We start from the raw sequence: 15587 nt of genomic DNA on the forward strand, positions 1-15587 counted from the left end.
GTGTGTGTGTGTGTGTGTGTGTGTGTGTGTTTGTATTACTCATGTTGTTGGAACATAAATCTGTTTCCTTAGACACATTATGGGGATCTGTCTTCCCTCTGGGAACAAAAATCAGGACCTCCATAACAACATCATTATATTTCAGTATGAAGACTTGGTATATGGTAGGGTTATGGAATGGGCTGAGATTAGGCAAGGGTTGGGTTTTTAAAGGGCCAATAAATAAAGGTTTGTACAATTAATTTTAATTGCTTTTTGTTGAAACAGCAACATATCCGTATGAATGTGATAAATTACACAAGAATACTGCATCTTAATCCAAATATAGTAGTTTGAGCAATTTGTGAACAAGTGTTTTGCAGACAGTAAAGGGATGTCCATCAGACTATTCCATGGCCAACCCAATATTTCATGAAGCCATGCCAGCACTCTGGCTTGTCTAAGATTTTTTATTTTTTTTTAATTCACAGACTCAGGTAAACTCTGATAGCGAAATGTGCTGTTTCATTAATTAACTAATGAACCACATTCCTCATTCATTAAATGCACGGTTTCATAAAGATTTTTCAGTTCAGCGGTTTAGCTGTAAATGCAGCTGACGAAGACCACAGTAATGAAATCGTCAGATGCAGGGATCTCTGCCAGAAAGACTCTCTTTCCCTCACCGTCACATTCTCACCTATCAAACGCTGAGGGGACAATGCTGCAAACACACACACACACACACACACACACACACACACTGACTGCTGTTTCAAAACGAGGCTGACGGGCTTAGTTAATGGAAAATAACGACAGCAGTGCCATCGTGGCCAAAAGGCAGTTTTTTTCTCCTCTAGTGTTTTGCAGCATCACATTCCCTGATGTGTATGTGTACATTGTGGGGGTCACACAGAGAGGTCAGGACTGGCTATAGGTTATTGATGGAAGTGATCAGGCTCCAGCTTGGAGGAGGGGCTGTTCTTTATTAAAAATCCACTAAACCTCATCAGGATTCTGCACATAAAATGAAACAAAGCAATATTTCAATTTTTCCCTTTCCGCAGTAGTTTTCCTTCTCTATTTAAAAAAAAATATGCCTACATTTTGCAATATTGCCCTTTTTGCATTGCTGATGCAATGCTGACTAATGATAGGATTGATGCAACGCTTTGGCCCAAACTGAAAATTTTATGATGTAGGGTCGGGTAATATTTAATCCAGCCACTGTTGTGTCTCATAGTGTGCTGCCACATACAGTACAGGGCTCTGACAACGAATCATCTGAGGCTCATCAGAGATGAAGGTCAAAATTCAGCCAATGATCCTATTGTTCAAAAGGGTAAAATAATTGTGCATGGTTTTTGGTATTTAGAGGTGATGGCCGATCTGTCATTAGTCCTATACAATTTCACTTTATGACATTAATCTCCTTTATTTAAATGTCAGGAGCCAGATTGGGATCAGACACAGGAGACCAGGAAATCTGCTCTTTGTTCTTCCTGCTGTCTGTGACAGTGATTATATAAGCCTGCCCTTCCTTACATAAGTGTCATTAGTCAGCAGTAAAATTTCAAACTGTTAAAATGCACCAGAGAAACATTTTCCTGCACTCCTGGTGGCCTAGATTTATAGTGTTAACATAAATACTTTTGTCTCCAGTGATAAACTATAATCCCAGAGGCCCAGTTTTTGCAGAGCAGGGCATCTCGGCACAAAGCAGGAAACATTATTACTATTACTGTTTTTAATTTCTCTAAAAAATACCTTTAAGTAACTGAGATTATGTGGAAAATTCTATGAATGCAAAAAATGTTTGCATCAGTTTGAATTATTAATGACATGTGATTTGAAAATGTTAAACTTCCTATTAAAAGTGCACTTGAATGGTTATACTTTCTCACTCACACGGTGGGTGTTGAAAAATCTATTTTTATTCCTTAAAAAAAAGGAATACTTTAAATCTGCTGGGAATCACTGCACTGGTGTGACATTTGCAATGCTCACTCAACTGCTCTGTGACCAAAGGCATCAAATTGTGCAGCTTCACACCATGACAGTGTAGCCACTACTAAGCAACCAGCCAAGGCTCAGAAATGACCAGCTGGTGCGGAGAACATTATGGCCAAAGCTGTGTGGCCGAGCCAGTTTGAATTTGCATGTCAAATTATTTAATTCTGCTCTCCAGCATGTTCCAACTCTATTAGCTGGTAACAATTGCACACTGAAAGTCACAGCATTGTGAACCTGGCAGGACTTACACAGAAGGTTATTCATTTAAACAGACGGATGTTTGGGGGACATTTTTTCCTGGCAGCATCTTTTCTTTTTTTTTTCAAACATCAAATATTAATTTTTCGATTTATTTCCACGTGCATTAATGTACAGTAAGGGTCTGAACTCTCGGGAGAATTTGTGCAATGAATAAAGATAAAGACGCATTTTGTGTCTTACATCAGGCCAAGCTGATGTACGAGATGTAAATGTTTCACCTTCAAGCTGAGCAATAAATCTTAACCGTGGAATTTGTACATTTAATGTAGTGCCTCTGGGGTGCACGCTGCAAAAAAGGGTTTCAATTATCATGAGGAAAGCAGGACAAAGCATCTATCACTGATTTTTATGGGGTTTTTTGTGGTTTGAAGGTTCTTAAACTACCTTCTCTAGCAGAAATCCCTTCAGAGGAGCTGTTACTCTGAGGATTTGTAAACATGAGCATCCTTCTCACGCTGCCAGTCTGTTTCCCCCTCTCTCTTTATCGGTCCTACTTAGAATTTTGATTTGATTTGTAGCACATTTCGGATCATTCGGTCAGTCGCAGCAATGACCTGTCTCTCACTTACACAATGCTGCTTGCTCTGGACAATCATACCAACAGAAATCAATCTTTAAAAAAAAAGAATATGTGTCCTTCTGTGAGTCATTCAATGGGACAGAACACCAGATGAAGAAAAGCAGATGTAACCTTCTAATGAGAGAAACAATAGATGGAGACAGAGAGTGTATGTTTGTGGAAGGGTGAAGCAGTGCCGTGCTGTCACACTGCCTTAAGCCTGTCATTCTTTACCCTTAACTACAGCTTTATGAGCAGTTCCAGTGTTATGTGGAAATGCTACAAATAAAACAAGAACATGTGCCTTCCCGCGTGTTTCTGCATTTGTGCTGCCTTCTTTCAAGCAGACCTTTCTTGATCCCTCACTCTGCGGAACGTATCCAAATAAAAATCGATCACGTTGAATGAAACTGTGCTAATTTTGTGTGAAGGACCGAAACAATATATTCAAATACATAGTAGGAAGGAAAATGTCCTTCTTCAGTGAGAAAACACTAAGAATTCTCCATCCATCTATTATCCAGGTCAGGGTCGCGGGTGGGCTGGAGCATATCACAGCTGTCATGTGGTGAGAGACGGGGTACACCCTGGACAGGTCACCTGTCTATCACAGACACAGACAACAGTTCACAGTCACATGACTTTAGACTGTGGGGGAAGCCGAATTACCCAGAGCAGGCATGGAGAGCTGGAACAGTAGACCTTCTTAAAGTGAGGCAACAGTTAATTTATTTAAATGTTTTTTGCTTTTTTTAGTTCATATTTAAACACTAAAATATTAATAAAAATATGAACATGGCACTGTATAGTTGCACATCAGCTGAGGGGGGCACACAAACCTGGAACAACAAAGTTTTGTTGGAAGTCATTTTCTAATTTTCTTATCATGAAATCTTTGTTTTGCAGACAGTGTGACGGGCGGACACACACATAAAGTGTGCACTCAACTAACAGATAAATCCTAATGGAAGAAAATTGAGGTAGTGTGATATACAGTATATTCCAGTAAATTCTGGTATCTGCATTAGTTGTGCTCATTTGCATTATCACCACTTATGTTATTGTCAATAGTGATAGCAGCAAAAAGCCTTTGAAATATTTGTTCATTTCTATTTACCACTACAGCCCAGTGAGTTTTAGCCTAATTGAAATGAGATGGAAGGTGAAGAAAGCAGGGATTCAGGAACTGAGGGAAAGATATAAAAATACAGAGGAAGGAGGGACTGTGGACCAATTAATAAATGATGATCGTGTGGTGGTGGTGGTGGTGGTGGGGACTAGCAGAAAGTTGAAGTAATGGAGTAAGTGCATGGAAAGGAGGGAAAACATGAAATGGAAGCAATCACCAGAACACGGTCTCTGGTTTTTAAGTGACAGCAGTTTCTGTGAGGATAATATTGTGAGCTGAAAGAGAATCAATGTGTTAAGCCATTTTACATTTCTACACTAGCCCACATTAACATGTAATGCTACTTGAGGTTTAGTATGATTCTCATAAATGAGGAAATGGTCTAATTTGTTGTTATTTGCCCCTTATTATAAACTTCTTCCACCCTTTGTCAGTAATCTATTGCTGCTATTATACTGAGCAAATCGTACACTGTGGACGGGGTGAGTCTAATGTCACCAAAACAAATATTGAGCTGCTTGCTGTATGAAGCATATATTGCATGCAGTGATCATTTAGAGATCAGCGAGCAATAGAAAGACGGATGAGGAAAAGTGAAGGAATAATGGGGAATCATGGTTTGGGTGTGTTTGAGGCCAATATAAAACCTGTGTGTGCGGTTCATTATTTTTGCAGTTCCACTAGAGCTCATGTTCTAATGGAACAGGTGCAGATACCTGATGCTAAGGCAAACACACATGCATGCATGCATGCATGCTTCACAACTGAGGGGCTAAAATCCTAATCCCAGCTCTAATCTTAAAATTTAAACTAAATTGCAAACCTAAACCAGAATCAGCAGAATATAAACGGCCTAAATACGCACAAATACTGTACCAGCGCACACAGGAAGCCGCCTGGCTTTTTACAGAAATGGATACTAACACACTGCTAGTATCCACCTCTGCCTCCTCCAGTGAGTACTGAATTCTTTGGCTAACAGCTGCAAATGCTATGATCCTTCACCAAGCACTCGCTAATCTCTCTCTCAGTTGCTCTCGATCTCACACACACACACACGCGCACACACACACACGCACACACACACACACACACACACACACACACACACACACACACACACACGCACACACACACACACACATGTTCACAAACATGTAGACTCAATAAACACACATGCAAAAAAAAGCAGGCTGCCTGACAGACTCTGACACATACGGGTCAAATCACACACTCACCAGCCTTGGTGTTTAAAATGTTGGTTCAAATATACAGAAAATTGACTGGAGTCGGGTGGTCTCCTTTTCAGTTGTGCTGGCTGGAATAATTGGGCTCCTGCCCCTGTTTAAAGGAGGCTTTTTCTCCCAGATTGAGCATCTCTCCAGCATCATCAGATCCCCGCCTCTTTGAAGGAATTTATTTTCTTTGCTTTTAGGATGGAAGTCAGGGAACTCTGTTTGATTGTGGCTTTGTTAGTTTAGTTTTCTTGCCTCATCAGTTTAGAGAGTGAAGTTCTGGGTCCAGTTCTCCATTGCGTTGCCTCCAGACCTTTAGTTTATTTTTTGTTTCATATTGCAGACATTACGTTGGGCCTTCACGTTTGTGCCTGGTTGTGGCTGTAACAACTTGTATCTGACTATTAGTAAAAATCACACTGACATCTTAAACTGTCCTCACAGACACTCTAAAGGCACCCCACCCCTCCCCCCTCCACCCAAAAGTGGCTCAAAAGGATGTGGGCAAACAGTGAACACACAGAGGCGTATGGGCTTGTGTGGAGAGCACACTCCTGTTCGCTTGCAAAGGCTGCCCAGAAAAGAAGACTTAATGTTATTATCAAATTCTCTCCTCTGCTGGATTGATACACAAAGATCATTTAGGAAAAATTAGCTCTCACTTTTATATTTAACTTGCTTTTTTTGTTTTTTTTAATGAAAAAAGTCACATTTAATGTACTGTTTTGATTCTTCCAAGGGGGGGTAGTGAATACTTTTAATAGGTGCTGAAAGCATCAAGATGCATGTTTGTGACATTGTTGTCTGTCTTACTGACACTTGCTTTGATGAATCAAATCACACCTAATTATCACAGCAGTGAATGCTGGATACCAGTCACAACACTCATCAAGTATTTAATAACATTTCCTTTAAAAAAAAATATGTATATTAATTGGTATTCTTAATAAAACAAACTGCTTCATTCTCTTATTTTCTCTTTAAATATGTTTCCTCTGGTTTGACCATGAAAAGCTTCTGTCAGACTCATTTTTCCCAGCAGAAAGAAAAAGTGTCTGGGGGAGTTTCAACAGCAACAAGAAGCCCATTTCAGTGTCTTTGAGAGATGTTCTGTATGGGTATCTGTGCTGTAGCTGAGCTGGCAAGCTGAGCTGAAGTGGTTAATGTGCATTATCCTACAAGTGGCCCTTCAGAGTGTGGTCTGTGGGGCATAATCATGCTGTAGCGTCCCTTTTATCGTGGTCAACCTTTGTAATCCATCGGTATCTTTTTGAGCTCTGAATACGGCTATCAGGGGGGCCCTTGTGTTGGCTTTACTGCCAGTGCAGAGAAATAAATCTTGCTCATTTTCACATCATTTTCTGGTTCTTATCGAGGCTTGCTAATGCAGTTCTTGAAGCATCAGCGAGGCTTGTCCAGGAAGTAAACTTAAAAAATAAGACATCCAAACCAGTGTCTGCATCTTTATGTCCTCATCATGACAGTTATTTAATAAAATGGGATTTTTTTGGACTCTTATGCATGTTTTGGTCCTCAGTCTGAGACCCAGAGTTGATCTTTTGGATTTTTAATGACTCGTTATTTTCTATTCTGTGTTTGATTTTGCTCCTTGTGTTTTGGCATTTTGAATCTTTAGTTCATGGTCCAGATTTTCTTTACATCTGCTTGTTACTTTGCATTCTGGCTTCTATGGAAGCTTGTTTTCGCCACTGAAAACAAACAGTTGTTGCCATCCACAAGCCAACATTTCAGGTTATTAAATTTCAACTTAACAACTCAGTTTCACTAATTTTGTCAGAAGTTTGAATTAGTAAGTTGAAATTTAGCAATACTTGACTCCATATTATAAGATAATAACTCGTCATAATCATACGCAGTAATAGGTCAAACATGTTTTACTGGAAAGATTGCTTGTATTTGCAAAACATTTCCACATTATTTCCAATAATGTGTGTAGCTGAAATAGGGGTTAGTTTCTTTTTTAAATGGTACAAGTGATAAAAATGTATCAGAAACCATTAAAAAATAAAAGTCAAAGCTTAGGGAAATTGTTTCAGTTTGCATATACAGTAAATAAAGATGAGGTTGGCACAGGTTTAACTATCTTGCAACACTAAATATCTTTGTCATGTTTTATTCATGAGACGCCATCACTGTGTCTGGATTTAGACAGTGGCTGATTAATATGGATCAAGGCACATATACCCACACTCACACACAACACACTGAAACTAAGCGCACTCAATAACTCAGAGAATTAAAAACCTTCTGGACACTAACAGCCCCGTTGTCTTTCTTTCTCCTTTTTTTTTTTTTTAAACTTTACCTTTGTGTTCAGGTGAAATACTCTCATCACAGGAAATGAGAACATTTACACCTCTGGCAGCAGCATTAGATACACTGATTTCTTTCTTTCTTAAATACAGCTGGCCAAACATGAGTGGTGCACTCAGTAGTCTTATTACCTGTCATCAACAGTAGCGCTCATTCTCTGCTCCTCTCTCCTGCATTCCCTTTATTGGAAACTTGACAGCAGTTAACATTTCATTATCTGCTCATTTATATTCTAGTTTTAAATAGAATGTCAGTTCAGTGTAGCATGAATGCAAATCTACACACATGCTGTCAGCGGGACCACAGCTGTCAAGGATGCAATCAGCTGTGAGGGGCAACCACCTGCTGCCAAAATGGTCACTTAAGTGTTATGTTTCGCAAGTTTTCAGACTTCTTTCCCAAACGTTTCTACCAGGAACTCTTAAACATCTCTTAAACTGTCACGGCACAGTTGGTGCAATCACCTCTTCTTGCATGTTTTATCCAGACAAGTCTAAAAAATCACAAACACAATAAGTCAGTTTTGTCCAAGGATTTGCAGAGAGAGGGAGAAAACAAAAACACTGCTGCCTTTAGAGATTCAAGTCACCACACAGGGCAATGCTTGACAAATGATCTCTGGATGTGTGCAGAAACCCTCGAACCCTCGAGCCCCAAAACTGTCTTGTTATTTCAATTCAAGTTGCTTGCGAGGTGGCTCCTGTGACAGTGTGAGCGGCGGCAGACGCAGAGAGGACGCAGAAAGACAGCACGGTCCTGCCAGCCAGACCAAGAACATTTAGATGCTAAAGTGAACCTTATTCCACCTTCACATCTCTCGCTTTCCTTCACCATTCTTTCCATATCTTCCATCCTTCCTTCATACACCCGTGTCAGAGAGGAGATGTGGTTATTATTGAGGAGTCATTTATTTATTTATTTTTTTTGTTTTGTCTTCATTATTTGTCACCAGGGTTTAAACAGCCATCTAAATTCTCTTCAGATTTACAAAGAAAAAGTGGCTGCCACCAAATTGTGTTTATGCTAATGGTGGTAGCATCCTGCTTATATGTGTCATTTTGCATTAGTTTTGAGCAAACAGGGCGTAATGACTGCAGACAGGCTTGCTTCATCTCCTAAAGCTCCAGCTCCACCAGACTATGTACAGCATCATTAATCCGGCAGAAGTTTGCACAGGCACTGGATTTCAACATCTCACATTTATGAGCCCAATGCTTAGATTCTAAGCCTTAGAAGAGTCATCACACTGAAACCTTCGCTGCTTCTCATATAATTAAGTGCCATTATTGACACAGAGACAGACGGCTTTTTCATGGTTTTCCAAACCTGTAGAGGCTTGAATCATGTTTCTCCATTTGAAGTCCACGTTCAAGTTTTCTTCTATGCAGAGTTGACTCATCAAACTCGGTGCATAAAAGTACAAAGAATAGAACCCTCCGTTTATAGTCAGAGCACTTTAAAATTACCCTGATTGTTTTGTTTTTTTTAAGAGCAGCAAGCTCTGTTTTGTTTCTTCCAACCTCAGAGAAATATATGTTTCCTTAGCTACTAACTGCTCGACTATTTCCACAGTTATCTGCTGCTATAATTTAGATACAGTACGTTCTGTTTGCTGCCTGTCAGGTAGTGTACAGTGGAGTGTTTTGTTTTTTTTTCTATTATTGCTGAAAACAACCACCTGCTGCAGCTAGAAACCGTTATAATAAAAATTGTAAAAATGAACTCAAACAGTAGGGTTGCAAGCTGGAAACCCAAAAGAATAAGCTAAAATGCTGAACTTGAGGGTCCTGGAAAGTACAGTCTTTGTGTTCATCACCTCAGATGAACATTTTTTTATATTAATGTGGTCAAAGGATGACACTGTTAATATAAAAACATGGATTTGTTATGTTTTTGTCAGGAGGAGGACCAAAGTCAAAGATACAAAACAAGCAAATACAAAGAGGAGCCTAATGAATCTGAAACTTTCTGAAACTTTAAGAAGGCACAAGTTCAAAAAAGGCTGGAGCAGACAAAGAAGGGAAACAGGCAAAAAAAAACACAAGGTAAAGCAACAAAAGATCAAAGACTGTATATAAATGATGGACATGGACTGGCTGGATTGGAAAGGCCGATGTTATGTGCTGAGTGTGCAGGTGCTCGCTGCAGTATTCTCCTGAATGACAGGTGTCCCCACTCAGACAGAACTTTTGCATTAGCGCAGGTATGGGAGTAGATGAAGCTGAAACCGGAAGCAAAGAAATCTTGGAGTTTTTTAAAAAATTTTTTTTATTTGTTTGCTTTCAAAGTTTTCACCAAGAAGTCTTAATAAACAATAAACTCAGTCATGAATCATGAGAGCAACAGGGTAGTTTTTCACAGAGTCTGCACAATGGGCTTTGTTTTGTAGACAGAGGAGTCGCCCCCTGCTGGCCAATAAAGGAGAACAAGGTGAAGGCTTCACTTTTTGACCTGAAAGTTACAGTTTGCTTATGTACAGTCTATGTAAAAGCCATCCATTAAAGCAACAACAGCAGTCTTTATTATGAATGTTACAATGTGCTTTCCACATAAAAAGCCTGCCTTCATGCAGTCTAATGTAACTGACACTGTTAGCGTTCAGCAATTTTTGCTTTGTTTTGCCTTCCTCTGGCAGGATTTAACTTGTTTATTAACGTTTGGATTGCTGGGTCATAACAACCTCTCTGCTGGCTGCACAGTCAGATACCACATTACAGTCATGTTTATTCAAATCCAATCTTCCCCTATTGTTGAATGCACAAAACCGCATACACCCTGTCACAGCCAGCGCTGGGCATTTCCTCACTTCAATACAAACAAACGCATGCAGCGTCACATCTGTAAACGCATAATTACGCCCCAGACGTGAGGCTAATCCAGAGCTATAGTTGCCTTGCTTTGCTGTTTTTGAATTGTGTCCACTGCGTACTCTGTGTAATGATTACTGTTCAATATGGAGATGATGCCTCCAGGCTGCACGCGTTACATGCATCAGTACATCAAAGCAGCATCTTATCCAGTGACAGTTGTGGCAACAGCGCAACATATCACAGCAGTCGAGTGGATAATAAAACACAGTTTTGCAGCATCTGTTAGTACAGTGAATTATCTAGTGTACTGCTTTAGCTGCAGGGGTAAATGAAGAAGTTATGCATATTTCTTTAACTAGGCCACAAGGGAAGTGGGGAGGGAGCAGGGGGTTGGGGGGATAATTTGATTGTGAAGACATGCAGAAATCCCAATTTGCAGCATGAGCCGAGGTGGTTTGCTTATATACAGTCTCATCTATGAGAGAGATGAGAAAAGCAAGATGAAGGGGAAAAAAAGAGAAATTGAAGGATAAAAAAGTAAGCCACTGTGAAGGAGAAGACTCTAAAGCCAGACTTTAAAGGCCCACGCTGATATTAAGAGTAAAAACATCAATATTCACAGACAGTATAAAGCTGAACTGCAGGCTTGATTTTGGTTTCCTGTGAGTGACTCTCTCTCTTTCTCGCTCTCAGTAATGCCGCAGAGCTGGAAGGAGGACTTTTTTCTCTATCTTCTGCTGTCATGTGTTCGGCTCTGTGAAATCCGTAGAGAGCAGGGACACAAAGAGACAGAGACCCAAACACACACACGTGTGCCGTGGTGCCGTTTGAACAACAGCAGCTCTCTCAGAGGTGAGTGTGTGAAACCGTTAAGGATGTTTTCAGGTTACACAGTAGTTCAAATGCTCACACAGAACAGAAGAAGAGGGAGAGGGGATGGAGGGGGTTGTTGCTATGCGACCAGACTGCGCTGTTTGGGAGCACAAGCATCCGCTCTGCAATGAGTCGATGCATGTGTGCGCACGCGCTCACAAACGCAAACATGCATGTGCCCACGCACATGCAGAAAGTGTGGGAAATCTGCAGAGACGCGCGGACGCCAGAGGTCCTGTGGCTGAACTTCACCGTGTGTTCGGATGCATTAAAATGTTTGACATGAAGAATCTTCCTCTTGCTCATAGTCATTCTCTTTCCAGTGTATGCATATTAATGGAATCACTGGCTGATGTTCTGATTGGTTTTCAGAGATCTGGTACCCTAAGTGGTCAGAAAATTCCCCTTTTCTCAGCATAATCCCGTCACAGATTGCAGTTTGAGCTGGAAAAAGAACCTCAAGCACTGAGTAGACTAAGCGAGAATGTCAGTCTGTTCTCATTTGTGAAATCACACAACTGCATGAAAACCTGTTACTCATTTCCTTATTAACTCCATGTCCCACTGTGCTTATTTTTTCCAGGCTATGCATGTTTCAGGGAGTTATATTGTCAGTAAGAATACCATCTGAAGATATCTCACATATCAGCTCACAACTACATCCACACCTGCCCTCACTGCTTTCTGTATAAGCAGAGATAACTTGCTATGAATGCTAAAGGCCACCTGCTTCTTTATCATCATGTTAATAATTAACATGAATTAATAAGTGTTTTGACTTCACAAATACTAATTAAAGCCATCTGCTCAGGCATGGGTGTGAAAGAAACTGTTAAGTCTAACTTCACCAGCCACTTTGTTAGGAACACCTTCCTTCCCTTTGCCTTCAAAACTGCTTTAATATTTCATGGCATAGATTCAACAAGGTGCTGGAAACATTTCTCAGAGATCTGAGGCCATTTTGATGTGACAGCGTCACACAGTTGCAGATTTGGAGAACCTCCACCATATCCCAGTGTTGCTCTACTGAGGTTCTGCAGACATGTGACCACTGATGTTAAATTGTCAACCATTTTGGAGGTGTGACGTATGCCTGGAAATTGTCGCACAACCGTTTGGCAAACATTGGTTGCAAGGGGAAAATGATTATTCCCCATCTGGTTGTGAGAGATGGGAAAAATGATTGCTAAAGCCCCGCTCACACAGGCCTGGAGTCTGGGACACCCTGGCAACAACCAGTCACTAAGGAAAAGTGTGTATTCCCCAGCCAGGTGGCAAACGTCTCCTTGTGATTGCCTTGGTCGCTAACATATTGCTGTGGTCATATTTTGAGTGGAAGTGACAGACTTGTCTACAACCACTGATCAGTGACTCTGAGCTGTAGCGAAACTGTGAAAAACAGGAAATGCAGACTGTTTTCTTTCAAATTAAAAGTTACAGCTTTTGAAACCTGTTGGCTGCAGTGTTGAGGTACAACTTTTACTTTGAAGAAGAATCTTCTCCATTTCTGGTTTGCATTGCACTTTTTTTTTTTTTTAGTTTTTACTACTGATGCCAACAGGACTAAAAGTAATTATAAAATGTACATTTTCATAAATTTGCACATACTAAACATCATTTTTGATGATTTACAATTAATCAGCGTGGTGACTGTGATGTGATGCATAATATGGCATTTCTTTGCCTATTGCTTTAACATAACTTCTGACAGTGTAAACAATAAGGCCATTAATTCTGTCAAAGGGAGATGTAAGAAAACAGATCATCATAAAGTGGTAAGGCTTGTTAATGAGAAAGGCAAAAAAACAAAAAAAGTATGGAAACTTTCTCTCAATAAGCACATTATGTAAAAAGAATGTTTTTAAAGCACAAGCACAACATGATTCTTGCATGCAATGTAAAGGTGTACCACGTTTTCCATATTGGAGAAACAAAGTTGCTACTTGGTGTAGTTCCAAAGACACAGACTAACCATAAAAGGAGGGGATTAGCTATCAAAGCATAATAATCCAAATATTATTATTTTCATAACTCAATGACTAACTCTTATTTGATTATTTTTACTGCATGGAATGAGTCACATGATGAGACACTGGAAATACTTTCTTTCTGATTAGACCAGTTTATTTAAAAATGTTATAGACAGAGTCATGAATAAAAAATGTTATAGACAGAGTCATGAATACATATATTGGGAAATGATCTTTTTTAAACCCTGTGTTTAATCTGCTTTTTTTCTAGTACAGTATTTGGAAATATTGCTCCAATAGGGCTTATTGCATGCTTGTGTTGATTACGATTAGTTCAGAGTCCCCCATCTTTTAATTATATGTGTCATGTCCATTACAGTCCTTCTTTCTCTGTCTCTAGTCTCTACTTCCAGCCTTGTCTCTTTCACCCTCATTTCTCACCCTAATGCACCCCACCCAGCCCGCTTTGGTCTTCAAAGCACCAGGCAGAAGCCTACAGCAGCTCTGCAGCTCTTGAAATATAAATTTCATGGCCTCTGGGACGCTGCCTGCTACTCTGTACATTTCAAAAATACACACACACACACACACACTGTGATAAAGCTGCATGTCCTGCTGGGCTCATGAGTTTAAGAACGCAGCAATCTTACGTACACAGAAACATAACATATTTCAAACCTCCATATGTCCTGTACAATAAAGTTTGCACTCTTGCAGTCGTTTGACGGTATCAGCTGATTTATAGCTTTCACTACCATCTTTCTCAACTCCATCAGCCGTCTCTATACGACCTGTTCCACAATCACTGGTGTTGATAATGTAAGTCTACAGCTACGTTCTGAACCCTGTGAGGCTGTACTTCGGTAGAGAAACACTTTGAACGAAATGCTTTCTAAGGTTAAAGACATTAAACGGGGTGATATGATCAGTGAGAAGGTCGGTGTTTAAACAGACAAAGACTCCAGGTTATTCTGATTAAAGAAACATGCCCGCGACCCTGAACAGTATAAGCGGAAGGGAATGGAGTGATGGATCTGGAAAATGTTTCTGTTTTGTTTTTGTTTGTTTTACAGGGAGAAGGGTTTATTGAAATTATCCACCTATTCTTTGGCTATTGGTCTAGTGCACGGAACAGCAACTGGCAGAAGGCCCTGGGGTAGATCCAGAACAGGCTGGATAGATTGTGCAGCTCACTGCCTGGGAATGCCTCAGGATCCCCCAGGAGCAGCTGTAAACTTTCGCAAGTGAGGAGGATGTCTGGACTATCTCTCTTAGCCTGCTCCCAACGAGGGGGCATAGTTCGGAAAACCAGAGAGTACATGCCAACTCGTAATGCTGACTTCCTCTCTTCACTACTTTGTTTTGCATGTTGTTGTTTTTTTCTCTGTCTAAAACATCCCCTCCCTTCCTCCTTCTTCCAAGAATCTATTACATTCAAATCTTTTAATGGACGCTGAATTATGAAACCACCTCAAGCTCTTCTCTGTCCATTGGTTCATAATGGAACAGATCATCTTACCACTAAGAAGCTTTTTGGGAAAATGGACCAGTATAACTCCATTGTAACTGGGCTGACTCAGAAAGAGCTCTCACGGGAAGGCTCTTCCATCGCAATCTCTCATTTTCATCCACTGGCCGTTTCCCCTCCAGTCCTCCTTGTTCACTCACTTGTTCGTGCTTTTTCTTTCATTTCCCATCATCCCCTCTTTTATTATTAATTAGCTTGAAAACCTCTCAAATCCCAAAGAGTTGCCCTGCCCAAGCTGAGTATCTGTACACATTTGAAGTAGAAGACATTGCTTCAGCCTAGTAGGACTTCGGGATCCACTTTGTTACGTTGACATCAGCAGTTGCCGGGCGTGTTCATAACTGCGATGACCCTGTTGTCTGGGCGACAGCCATTATGTTGTCACAGAAGCACTCAAGCTAATGGAGGAGCCATATTAATGATAATGCTCTGCCCAACACCCCCTTTTCTCTGTTTTTTTTTTTTTTTTCTCACACACATACAGTTATGCATACATCTCTAGTAGGCTTCCATAAGAAAATAGCTTCTTGATTCTTCAGACACCAGCTATAAATCAGTGACACTTTTAGGTGACCTCTTTTCTTTTACTCATTTGCTGACTCTCACTCAGACACAGTCGCACAGGCGGACACACGGAGGCCCTGTTTACTTGAGTCATTTCTGCTATTGATCAAATTTTTATTGAGGCCATATTGTTATTTTCTGCAAGCAAAATGATGCAGACTTTGTGTAATGATTTTCTTTCTTTCAGGGAAATGTTAGCAGAGATGCATGATAAAAAGCTAACCATTCACAGTAAATAGGAAGTGTGCTTGTATATTTAGGACATGTAGGCTTCAATTTCATGCCTGTATGAGTGTGCCAGTTTTTTTTACCAGCAGCTTGTGTGTCTGAAC

Source organism: Archocentrus centrarchus, chromosome 8 (genome assembly GCF_007364275.1).
Source record: "Archocentrus centrarchus isolate MPI-CPG fArcCen1 chromosome 8, fArcCen1, whole genome shotgun sequence".
NCBI classification, from domain to species: Eukaryota; Metazoa; Chordata; class Actinopteri; order Cichliformes; family Cichlidae; genus Archocentrus; species Archocentrus centrarchus.